The sequence below is a fragment of the Podarcis muralis genome, chromosome 9 (assembly GCF_964188315.1).
Source record: "Podarcis muralis chromosome 9, rPodMur119.hap1.1, whole genome shotgun sequence".
NCBI lineage: Eukaryota > Metazoa > Chordata > Lepidosauria > Squamata > Lacertidae > Podarcis > Podarcis muralis.
In genome coordinates, this window is record NC_135663.1 from 14,472,684 (window position 1) to 14,485,902 (window position 13,219).

At 43.4% G+C, this 13,219-nt stretch overlaps 1 protein-coding gene across 5 annotated transcripts in view; it reads right to left on the reverse strand.

The window, feature by feature from the left end:
• The window catches only part of WDFY3 (WD repeat and FYVE domain containing 3), a 135,930-nt gene extending 123,279 nt beyond the window's left edge, over window positions 1–12,651 (reverse strand). For 4 of the 5 annotated variants that reach the window (XM_077933801.1, XM_077933799.1, XM_077933800.1 and 1 more), the window contains exon 1: window positions 12,039–12,650. The gene's annotated coding sequence lies outside the window, so the exon portion shown is untranslated. Of the gene's footprint in view, window positions 1–12,038 lie in introns of all 5 variants that reach the window. The other variant, XM_077933798.1, reaches the window with a different exon arrangement.
• Window positions 12,652–13,219: the final 568 nt, after the last annotated feature.

Genomic DNA, 13,219 nt, shown 5'->3' on the forward strand with positions numbered 1-13,219 from the left:
GTCTCGCAACTTACACCTAATTTACATCCTGTGTCAGTATAAAACTAAGAGGTATTGTAAGAAACAGTTGTGAAGACTTCTTTCCAGTGAGATAAGCAATTGCATATTCTACATCTGCTGATTGAAATGCAACAGTCCAGCAAACACTAGACTATAAATTTTTCCAAATCCCTCTGCTTGGTCCAATATACAAATATAACAACCCCATCTATGCACATACCTCTCTATACATTTGTTGACTGGCTGATTCACCATCCTTCACCAAATTTGATTTCAGGGTAGTTTACAAGATTATACATATACAACGTGTAAATACACAGTAAAAAGAGTGAACACTCAGTAACATTTTATATTGATTAAATTTTTTGAAAAGCATGGATTATTATTTTTTTAAAGTTCCTACCTGGTGCCTAAAAGAAAACAATGTTTGGTCCAGGACACCTTGGCTAAAAAGACCGCCCTAGGAGTCAGAGAGTTAGTGGGTTTTTTGTGTGTGGTTTGGTTGTTGATTTTGGGAGCAATATTCAAGTTGGTAACATCTCATCCTCCTCCTGCCTACACATGAAAGGTAATGTCCAGAGCATGAGACACAAAGTTATTTAAATGTGGGTGCAATGTAAGGGAAAAGGGAAGCTAAATTCAAATACCTGCCAGACATTACCTTTTATGCCCAAGGGCCCAGTCCTAAAGTCACATGCACTGAACCTTTTGGGGGGGGGGGGGCCAGATCACATCTGAAGAGGATCTGATTTCCTCTCATTATACTGATCTACATTAGTAGACCTGGTTCAGGGGGGATAAGTAACAAAAAGAGAACAGAAAAATGGGGAGTGTGTGTATCAGAATGTAAAAAAAATGTAAAGGTAAAGGACCCCTGGCAGTTAAGACCAGTCACAGATGACTCGGGGGTTGCAGTGCTCATCTCGCTTTACAGGCCAAGGGAGCCAGCGTTTGTCCGCAGACAGTTTTTCTGGGTCATGTGGCCAGCATGACTAAGCCGCTTCTGGCGCAACGGAACACCGAAACCAGAGCAGCGCATGGAAACACCGTTTACCTTCCCGCCAGAGCGGTACCTATTTATCTACTTGCACTTTCTGGTGTGCTTTCAAACTGCTAGGTTAGCAGGAGCTGGAACCGAGGAACAGGAGCTCACCTCGTCATGGGGATTCGAACCGCCAACCTTCTGATTGGCAAGCCCAAGAGGCTCAGTAAGGAAGCTAAATAAAGTTCTGTTATTTCCCGGAACTTTTTAAAAACTTCCTTACACTCTACTTCAATGTTTTTCCCCTGAAATATCAAGTGTCAATTATTTCAAAAATTAAATCATTTTTCTGCCCCTGATATGCTGGTGCCCTAAGCATGTGCTTAGTCTGCCTATTGGGTAATCCAGCACTACTATCAAGTGATAAATTACTGCACTACTACAAGTGATTATGTAAACTGGCCTCAGTAGAGAATGACAGAAATTTTAGGCAATAAGTAAATATATTTTGCAGATACACAGGATAGTATTTTCACTTTCTCCCAGGAGAGAAAAGAGGAAGAAACCACTAGCAGCTTTCTTTTCTGGTAACACTGAAGAGCAATTTCAATCTTGCTAATACAGTCAGCATCATCTAATTGCCTGCTCAATCTTACTTAATCAACCAGAGGACAGTTTCTTTCATATTTGTTTGAAGAAATTCAATTTATCACACTTTATTGGGATTTCCTCCTGCTAATCAAGACAAAGCATTCTTATGAAGTTCCAAATTACCAAACAAAATCGATTTTAAAAGTCAGCTTCAGAAGAAACAAAAATACCTTAAACTAAATAAAAACCATGGACACCCCACTTCTACCAAAGGTAGATGGAAGAAGAGTTGGCAACAGCAGTCCTAGTCTTCCCCATGTCCATACAGTGGTACCTCTGGTTGCGAACGGGATCCGTTCCGGAGGTCCGTTCGCAACATGAAAAAAGCGCAACACGCAGCGGCGCGTCTGCACATGCGTGGGTTGCGATTCACCACTTCTGCGCATGCGAGTGATGTCATTTTGCGCTTCTGCGCATGCACGAGCGGCGAAACCCAGAAGTAACCCTTTCCGGTACTTCCGGGTCGCTGCGGGACGTAACCTGAAAGAACGTAACATGAAGCGGACGTAACATGAGGTATGACTGTATTGTTGTTCCCCCCAAGCATTCAAACAATTTCTAGAAGCCATTAATCTTCTAGCTACCCACTAAAAAGGATTATACATAAAAATACACAAATACAGAATATTCATCTAAAGGATTATATATAAAAATACACAAATACAGAATATTCATCTATCTTACATCTCTAGCACCTTCCTTCTTAATGTATCCCAAAATAGAATTTCTGTTTAATCATCCAATGTCACCTTTCCCACTCATTTTCTTTCCTGCATATGCTTCCTTCATCTAAGGAGAACTATAAATCAGACACAACTGCAAATCCTTGAAGCAGTTTTCATTTACCATCACCTTCAGTTACAAAGACAGAAATTATTCCTTCTATACCATTAACGATTCTGTCTGCACCTCCAGCACCTGCTATCTATAAAGAAGCAAAACACATACATTTGAATAAGGATTAAAAAGTGCCCATGGAATGTTTGTTTCATGGGGGGGAAACCTCACATATTCATCCGGGGGGGGGGGGGACCTCATAAAGTGTAGCGATAGAAATTACTCTTCAAGCAGAATTGCAAATTTCAGCTGGTCCATTACTTTTTTCTTACTTATCATGTAACCCTGAAATTCTATGTTAGGTTCTTATAGACTATAAGCATGTATGCATATTCTAGAGTGATGAACCCCACTACCAGGGCACAAGTTGTTTTTATTTGATCATATCAATTAGATACTCTTTTCTCTGAGTTATATTGAGTTTCCATAGTTTACACCAGAAACAAATGTTAAGTAGCATGCTAATACCCAGGTCCCCCCGGATCATAAAAAGGTGTTACACTTTCCAGACTTCAGGTATGGAGGCTGACAGGACAGCTTACATATTTTTGTTAGACCAGCAATTTCACAATTAAGTTTGTGGTTTTTAAATTTGTCAATAAGGCCTAAACTTTAGACTTTATCTGCTTGCCTCAGAACTTCAAACACTTTCTGAGAAAGCTAGTTCTGGACAAGGATCTGCCCTACATATTCTGCAGTGCAGGCAGATACAAAGAATTCATTCAGCTTCTCTGTAGTATCCTATAGCACACCTATGTGACCCCTTGTCCTCCAAGGGAGTCTTAATGATATGCAGAACTGTACTCGCTCTGATAATTTATAGATTCTTTAAAAGCGGCACAAAAACTGCTCTGCTGACTCTCTTAAAAACTGAATTAGGTCACATACATACATAATCTTAAGCGTATTCCATCTTTCCACAGTTCTACAACAGAGCTTCCAGGACTCACAGCCAACTTGCAGAACATTTTTGGAATTTCCGTAATGAAGTAATGATTACTTAACACTGAAACACTGTACATGTAGATTCAATTCTCTCTTCTCTATCTAACTTAAGGATGGTACAAAGTAACTTTTTAAAATACTGAGGGAGTGAGCCAGAGGTACTAACTAAGCTAAAATTTAAAAAGTCAAAGGGGTTCATACACTTGTTTTCTTCACATGCGTGAAAATGAATTATTGTAAAGATGCTTTCTTGCTAACCAGTGGCCCTTCCCCCCACTATTTTTAAAATTGGCCCCTCTTTTTATAGGTGTTCAATGGGGCATACTTTAAATATTCATAATTAATATATAGAGGGAATGCATACCAAGGACCATGCTGGTACTCCAAAGCAATGATCTTATCCTAAAAAGGTGCTCAACTCTGCAGACAGTTATAGCAAAGAGAGGCCAAATACAAATTTATCCAGAAATTGGATTGAATGAACAAGGCTGTAAACAGCTTCTTGTCCTGTTGCAAGAACTGAAAGAGCTTAAAGGAGCATAATGGTATTCCTAGTCATATTCCATTTATAAACTGTATTTTCCACAAATACATTGTGCTCAAAGCAATTCTCGGACAAAACCACAACAAATAAGAATACGCAACAAAGTCATCTTCTTCTTTGGCAGTCACTCGTAGCCGAATAAGATTGTCTTCCATAAACATGGTTTTAACAATGAATCCGTAAGTGACTGTGGAGGCCAATTCTGGACCCACACGTCCTTCCACAGTGTGGACATTGGTTCCCGGGCGGGAGTTGATCACAGTGTAGATTTGCCAAGCGTGCCTTCCTCTTAGCACGTTTCTCCTTGGGTCCTGAGTTTGAGTGTCTTCAAAGCCCATGACACCTTTGGTAAAGGCTGTTCTCCAACTGGAGCGCTCACAGGCCAGTGTTTCCCAGTTGTCGATGTTTATACTACATTTTTTTAGATTTGCCTTGAGACAGTCTTTAAACATCTTTTGTTGACCACTAGCATTACGCTTTCCATTTTTAAGTTCAGAATAGAGTAGTTGCTTTGGAAGGCGACCATCAGGCATCCACACAACATGACCAGTCCAACAAAGTTGATGTTGAAGAATCATTGCTTCAACACTGGTGATCTTTGCTTCATCCAGTACACTGATATTAGTTCGCCTGTCTTCCCAAGTGATGTGTAAGATTTTTTGGAGCATATTAAAAGTTTGAGCAAGAACCATACCAACAGATTAGTTAATATCCAATATCAATGCTACAATTATACCCATAGTAAGGAATTCTTTCCACAGTTCATATTAAGAACTTAGCAAAAAGGTACCTTTCCTAGTAACAGGAAAAAGAGGAAAATTTAACACCAACAAAACTGAATTTCCTTTAACTACAGTATCTAAGTGTAAGTATACTATATCACTGCACTGTACATAAAACAGCCAACATGTTCCAACTAACGCCACACTCAAATCCCCTTTCAGTGGGATTTGAACACTAACTTCAAAATAATATACTACACACTTTGCATCAATATCTGTCCCAACCCTTGATATCCTGATTAGCATATGTGCTACATAAGAAAGTCTAAAAAACAAAACATGGGAGGGTCAGGTTGAAAAAATGAAGAGGGATATGAAGAATTGTTCTGGGACGCATTCAAAGAACTGTCTTCAAATTTGGCATCTGTTCACTCCATTCTAATTTTAATGCAGAGAGCTACAGGTGCAACTCTGGGGCCATGCATACCCCCTCCCACAGTCAAAATAAATATGAATGAGAATTTAGACATAGCATAGAAGTAAGTGGTCCTATCCGAGCTCTCTCTCTCTCTCTTTGCCATGAAAAAGCAACACTTATCTGTGTAGCTCTTGTCTATGTTGCTTCTCATTAAAGGTTATTTCTTCATTTTCAGATATCTGTAATGGCACCAGATTCTGAGGCAGCAAAAAAAGTGATTATGACACAAGGCATCTTCAGAGAACACTTCCTTAAAGTTGCCAGTCTCCATTAATGGGGAGCGAGGAAGGGGGGGAAGAAAGACTGAAGTTAGCATACTTTGGTAGTAAAAGTATAGCCAGGGCAACCAAACACAGATTATTTCATAAACTGTGGTGTGGTTTTCCATTGTAAATTATTTGCTTAGAAATCACAATTTGGTCATGGAAATAAAGCAACAAACATCATGTGGCTCTGTGAGCAGTGCCAAGAACCCTAAACTGCAGAGTTTAAACAAAATAGCCTTTATCACTGAACTAATCATTAGCAAATGCTGAAAGCTGCAACCAAACGCCTGCAGGTTTATCCAACAGCAGTGCACAGACACCTCTTGCTTCCATCATTTCTTTCCAGATTTCTTGTACAACCCAGTGGTGTCAATGTCACAATTATTCCTGAGACAGAAATGAGGAGGAGGGAGAAGGTGGATGCTAAATTAACAGAATGGAGAAAAGCAAGGGTCTTATGCCAAACCATTCATCTTCCTCTATCAATATGTGCAATTTCAATCTTTAAATGTAAACAGAAATTAGTCACATGCCCAACACTCACTGCCCAAAAAGAAGTGACATTTATAGCAGAAGATCTGAGAACAAACTGTCAGAAAGTCAGACGCAATTATATTCAAGTGTCAGAGGAAATTCTGTTTAAAGCAATGAAGTTCACAACTGTACAGGTAAAGACTGCAGTTCTGCAAAAATTTAGTGCTCTGACGTTACAATCACATGTGTGTGTGCATCGAATTAAGTATCACCGGCGCCAGCACCATCATGGCAGAAAAACATTGATCCAAGGTACGGAGTCTCACAGGTCCATATAAGGCATGCCCACCAAATCATTCACCACAAATTAAAACTAATATTAGTTTCTATTGCTTGCACTGTAAAGACAAAACACCAATCCAGCACTTGTCAGAGCCACCATAGCACAAAAACATGGATTCAGGTAACAGAACTTCATGCTCATGGATCCTCATGATTTTCATAAGGAATCCCTCTAAAACCACAATCAAATCACAGTTCATATCTGTGTCCACAGATGCGTTCTGTGATATTGGGGGGGGGGGGGATCCCATGTAACAACCATAAAAATCAATGAGGGTCCCTGTCTAACGTGAGGTTTTCTTTACCACTGTAAACACTGTAAACACGCTATCCACAGAAATCAATGCCAGCTTTATTCAGTTGGTGGCTTGGGGGACATGCCTTGTAAAAACCATGGGGAGGTATTAAGCATCACCCCCCCCCCCCAATAACCTTTCCATCAGCTTTTTGGCTTGCCAGACAGAACAATTTCTCTCCCCTTCCCTTCCCGCTGCACTATTCTGAGAGTTCCACCCACCACCCCGAGCCAATTTCAGGGGGCACAAGGCCATGCAGAGAGAGGAAAGGGGGAGAAGCTCCATTGTGCAATCAAGAGTCCCTTTGCCGGGCTTTCAGTGACAGAGCTCATTAGATGAATCCCACCCAGGATGATTTGTTCTGTGCCATGACAGTGCTGACAAATGCTGGATCTGCAGGTTTTTTTTTTTTACAGGTCAGCCCATGTGGCCTGTTCTTTGATGGTGGCCTGGGGGAAATCCCATTTAAAAATTGTGCAAGTGTAACGGGACGCAGGTGGCGCTGTGGGTAAAACCTCAGCGCCTAGGACTTGCAGATCGTAAGGTCGGCGGTTCAAATCCCTGCGGCGGGGTGAGCTCCCGTCGTTCGGTCCCAGCTCCTGCCCACCTAGCAGTTCGAAAGCACCCCTAAGTGCAAGTAGATAAATAGGGACCGCTTACTGGCGGGAAGGTAAACGGCGTTTCCGTGTGCTGCACTGGTGCAGGCTTGCCAGAGTAGCTTCGTCACGCTGGCCACGTGACCCGGAAGTGTCTTCGGACAGCGCTGGCTCCCGGCCTCTTAAGTGAGATGAGCGCACAACCCTAGAGTCGGACACGACTGGCCCGTACGGGCAGGGGTACCTTTACCTTTACCTAACTTTTATACTTTTATATTCTGCTTTTTCCATGCCCTGCAACAGCCATTTTCTAACTAAGATCCACAACACACACAATTCCACATGTGCCAACAGGAACAGGAAGTTTAGGCACTCCTAGTCTAATCCATCTAGAATGAAGCATGAAGAGAAAAAATTGGTGGAGGTGGGAGTAATCACTTGCATTCAGTGTTAGAAACTGAGATATGAAAGCTAGGAGCTAAATGGCACCTTAAACCTAGATTATGGGCGCAACAACGGAATGTCTAGGCGCGCTTTTATTATAACAAGAATACAAAGCTGAAAATGAATGAACTGCAGCTAGAATATTATGTTCATTTTTCACATGGTCTAGTCCTTCCCTTGCCCACCCCTCTAATATTCTTAGGAGGGTCTCTTCTCCAGTCTTCAGAGAGTTGCTGGAAGTGGGGAGGCAGAAAAGCTAATGAAATTCCCTGTCGCAAAATGTGCCTAAAACCATAGGAGTTTCGAACCCTGCTTGCCTTACCATGTTAGTATGTGCTGACAAATACTTCCAACTTTTCATAGAACAGGCACTAAGAACTGCCTTTACATTATAAATATTTTTTCTCTTCAAAACAAGAATTTTGTAATGGTGCAACCAAGCTGAGACGTGGGACTACATGCACCCACTGGTAAATGCTGATCCCAATATAGCTACCACATGCCCCAAAGTGGGTTTTCGTATACTACAAGCTGCTACATCTATGTTACCCAGACACTAACATACCTTGCTTGAAAATATCCACTTGACTTTGATAAACAAAAACAGACTGCTTAGGACCACAGTATTAGAATGAGGTGAGGAGCCACACCGTAATGATACAATAACATTTTGCATGCAGAAGGTTACAAATTCAGCTTCTAAATATCTCCAGGGCTGCAAGTTTAAAAGAATCCAAAGTAGCAGGGTTGGGAAAGACCTGTCTAAGGCAAGGTAAGCCAAAGGTCTGCCTTGGGGTAATGAATTGGGCGCGTAAACCTCAGCTCTGATGTTTCAAAAGTGAGTTGATGTTTTATTCCAAATTATTGTAGGATACTACAATACAAGAATCAGAAAGAAACTATCAAAATATTCATACATAGAAGTATTTGTCTGTTTACTTTCTAGTTCAACATAGAGTTTAAATTATAAACCTCTCCTCTTATTTTTTTATTATTTGCACATTACATTAAGCCATAAACCATGAGCTACTGTGAACAAGTAGTGCATATGGCCCAATCGCTTCTGTTTCACTCCTCCCCTAGCATGAGAGCAACACCCATTAAACGTGGCTTACCATGCCACATGAACTCGGATCATGGTTTGTTTCTCCTTAGGAAAACCACAATCATCAAGCCAAGAAACAAAGCACATTTCTGGGTTCAAATGACATGTCAAACCAAAGTCTGTGGTTTGTTGCTCTCACTTACACTGTAGGAGGAACAAAGCATGAGCGATCAGGTACTGTGCTCTAGCATGCTGCTTGTCTATTGCTTAAAATGATGTGCAACAGTGACCAGCTTTTCCAGCATCACTTTGGAAGGCACTCATTTTTTTTTATAGCTTACTCTCTTGTTCCTGAATGCTGGGATAGTTCCACCAATTTCATTTGCATGCACCCATGTCTATTTTACTCATATGTACTCTCAGTAGAACAGGCATCCCCAACCTGCGGCCCTCCAGATGTTTTGGCCTACAGCTCCCATGATCCCTAGCTAACAGGACCAGTGGTTAGGGATGATGGGAATTGTAGTCCAAAATATCTGGAGGGCCGAAGGTTGGGGATGCCTGCAGTAGAATGTCACAACAGCTTCTCCTCACATATTCATGAAAAAATAGATATCTGTATTTTCGTGATAGTAAACACTGAACATAAATGCTTCTTCCTACGCTGAAGCATTTAACAGTGTTGGTTAACCACCATACAGGGAACAACCCAATCCTTAAGTAGGAAGCTGCTATAGCTACACAACATAAGAATTTCAAAACTTCCCTTGGTAATCATTTGCCACCCTAAATATAAACTTCAGGCACATTTCCTGATATTTAACCAAGCCTTTCCTCTTTCAACACCATCTAACGTAGTCAATAATGTTTCAGTGGGAAATAGTAATTTTTCATGCACTGAGCTTAGGAATGTTGTCAATATATCTGCAGAAGAAGATCTATAGATAAGCAACTTTAATTTAAGGCACATATTTTTGAGTGATGGAAACTATCATGCACAACAACATGATTAGTAAAAATCCTACGTCTGAAAGTAGTTGAGAAATAAGCATGGAGAATGTCAATTTTCAATAAATTAGCACATGTGCCAAAATATGCCAGAAACCTATACCCAAAGACTGTGTTATGAGCTGTATTATGGAAGACCATTCAAAAATAGTTTCTCCTTTTTATTCATGCACCAAATTTTGGAAACTGCTGACTTGCTTATCACAGCCTCCAGTTCTAACAGTCAAGGATAGCAGATGCATTTCTTATCGCTACATGAGCAGCTGAAGTTCTGAAACAATTATTTGTAAGAGTGAACTCTGTTGTATTTATCTCAGAGGCATGGTGAGCATGGGAATAATGTATGACTGATCTCTTTTCTTTCCAATACCAGTTATTAGCAGAGGCATGGGGGAGTGGAGTCCATCAGTCTATATACTATATGCAAAAAAAATTAAAATGGAACTAAGCCAAGGATTTTTAACAGAATCCTGCACTCAGGTCACTGCAGCCTACATAGGACCATGAAACATTTCAGCTAGCTTATGAAACACATACTGCAAAACAAACTTGCAGGAATCTGCTATGGATACACTTAACACACACAAACAAGTACACAATACAATTCCTAAATTCCCTCTGACCTCACTTTTTACAATATGCTATTCCAGTCATGTATATATGTATATATGCAACTCAGAATAACACACTGTGCATCTGATGAAGTAGACTGCAGGCCATGAAAGCTTGTGCGATAGTAAATCTGTTAAGTCTTTAGGGTGCCCCAAGACTCTTTTGTTATATTTACGTCAGTAGTAAAAAAAAAAAAAAAAAAAAAAGTGTAAACCAGGCTAAAAGAGGGAGAAGGAACTCCTGAAATTTTCGGAAAGATCTCTATCAGCAATAACTGCTTCAAGATTGACAGGTTTAAAGATTAAAGATTCTGTACTATAACTAGCAGAGTCATTTATCCTAACATAACTCAACAGTGGGGTGGGGGGATCCATTACAGTTCCTAATGACTAGCCAGTCTTCCCTTGCCCCCTCAGCTACACACAAATATTCCTTCATCCTCCTGATCAAACATTAAGAGCCTTTCAGACAAATACATCTTTTATCATTTCCTACAGACCTGTCACGTAAAGCACTTTATAAAAACAAAAACAAACCACCCCTAATGGACAGGGATGGGGTGCCTTTTGTTCTTTTCCCTTCATCATACCGCAGGGCACAGAAGGTTGGGAGAGATTTAAAAGTGGGGTGGGGGGAGCCCTGTATTTCCTGTTTCTGTTCCGTTCTGCTTTGCCCATCTCTTTCCCCATCTCCCTTCCCAGCAGCTAAAAGGAACAAAACCCATTAACAAAGGTAAAGACAGCACACTGGGGTGCGGGGGGGGGGGGGGGAGAGAGAAACAGAGGGATTTATTAATTTTTTTAAGGCAATCACTGCAGGGCCAGGAAGAGGACAAGCTGCCAGCGTTTCCGTGGGCCCTTCTGTCCCTCTCCCAGAAAGCAGAAGCAGCTTCCAGAGACAAGGGGGTGGGGTGGGGTAGTGGTTGTTGCAACCTGCCCCCATAGGTTAAAGCGAACGCAAGTAATAATAATAATAATAATTTATTATATATACCCCGCCCATCTGGCTGGGCTTCCCCAGCCACTCTGGGCGGCTTCCAAAAAAAATATTAAAATACTGTAATACATCAAACATTAAAAGCTTCTCTAAACAGGGCTGCCTTCAGATGTCTTCTAAAAGTCTGGTAGTTGTTGCGGTTCATTTATTTACCTCTCACACACAAAACACCGTTTGCTGGAGAAAACAAGGCCCGCAATCCCATGCAGATCCCAAAACCTGGAGCAAAAAGGGGGGGACACACAAAAAATCTGGGGTGAAGGAGGGGGAAGATAAGAGAAAACCACCAACCCAGAACGAAGCAAACCATTGGAAAGAAGGAGGAAAAAATAATCAGGAAGTCTGGGCTCTCGTCGCCAGGAAGAAAAGAGATTTCTGCTGCTCCTGAATATTGCAGCCTAGGATAAACATGCACAGATATAAAAAAAACGAGCTAAAGCAATGCGGGTAACTGTCCGCCACCCCCCCATCCCCCTTTCAAATCGAGGCGCAAGGGGAAAGAGGGTGGGGGGGGGTGCGGGGAAAGCGACGTATAGCCAAAAGCCAGCAAGGAGGGAAAAAAGCAAACGGCTCCTGCTGCAGCATCCCTGGCCGGGGAGGCGGAGGAGAGCTCGGAGCCGCCGTTGCGGCCTAGGAAGAGAGGCGGGAGGGGGAGAGAAGGGAAGGAAGAGGGAGGGAGAGAAGCCGGGGGGGGGAGAGACACCCCCCCCAAGTGTCCTCGGGAGCCGAAGGGTGACAGAAAATGGGGGTGGGACAGGGGGGGGGAGCTGAGGTTAATGCCCAGAGCTCCGTTTGCTCACCGGGGTGGTCGCTGCGCGGTTGCTGAGAGAGGTTGGAGACGCGTCCGGGATCCGCCCCACCGGCGAGGGCTTTGGAAAAGAGGGCTTGCAGTTTTTTTGAAAAGGGGTGAAATGATGATGATAATAATAATAATAACAGCAACGACGAGGCTCCGAGGGAGGGAAGGAGGGAGGGGCGGCCGTCCGCCTCCTCCTCCTCCTCCTTTCCTTCTCTCTCTCTCCCTTTATTCCTACGGCGAGGCTGCAGCCCAGGCGGGGAGAGGAAGGGAGGTGGGCTTCAATGCAACGCCGCCCGCCGTCGGGCTCCCCTCAGCCGGCAGCTCCCAGCGCCGCTTCCCGCTTCCCCCATCAATCAAGGCCCGGCCTGGGCCGAGCGGGCAATCCCGGGAAACGAGGAGGAGGAGGAGGCGCTGCTTTTTCCGCTGCTGCTGCTGCTGCTCCGCTCCCAGCTGCTCCCGCAGCGGCTGGTGGCCATTTTAATTCGCCTGCTCCGGCCTCCTTTCCTCTGGGTGCCGCCGCCGCCGCCGCCCGACGCGGTTCCCTCTTTCCCAAGCGCTCGCTGGCTCCTTCCTCCGGCGCTCCTCCCTGCCGCCCTTCGCCGGCTCCCTTCGGCCCGCCTCCTCCTCAGCTTCCCTCACAGAGACGCCCCTGGGCTGGCCGGCGGGCGGGCGGGCGGGCGGACGAGGCTCCTCTAGGAAGGTCCGCCTCACCACAAAAAAGAAAACCTCAGCGCCAACAATTTTAGGGAATTTCTCCTCCTCACACTTTTAGGGGGCCAGTTCCTGAGAGGAGACAGAAAACAGGCTGTTGTGGGGCGGTGGGTTCCGAGTAACTTCCTTCACGTCTGAATGGATGTTGCGAGTCCCGCACTCGCTCCGGACTGTGCTTTTTGCAAAGGAAAGCTCTGTTTCTGCGCTGCTGCTTGGGTTTCATACCCCACGCCTATATCTATCTATCTATCTATCTATCTATCTATCTATCTCAGAGACTCCCTGTCATGGATGCATTAGCTGGGATTCCTGCATTGCAGGGGGTTGGACTAGATGACCCCTGGGTCCCTTTCAACTTTCCGATTCCATGCTTCCCGACTGGAGCAATGCACGCGTTTTTTCTTCAGCAGATTTCCATCCCTAATGAGACCCCAAAGGCAGCTAACAGGCACGGCAAAAACATCTATGAAG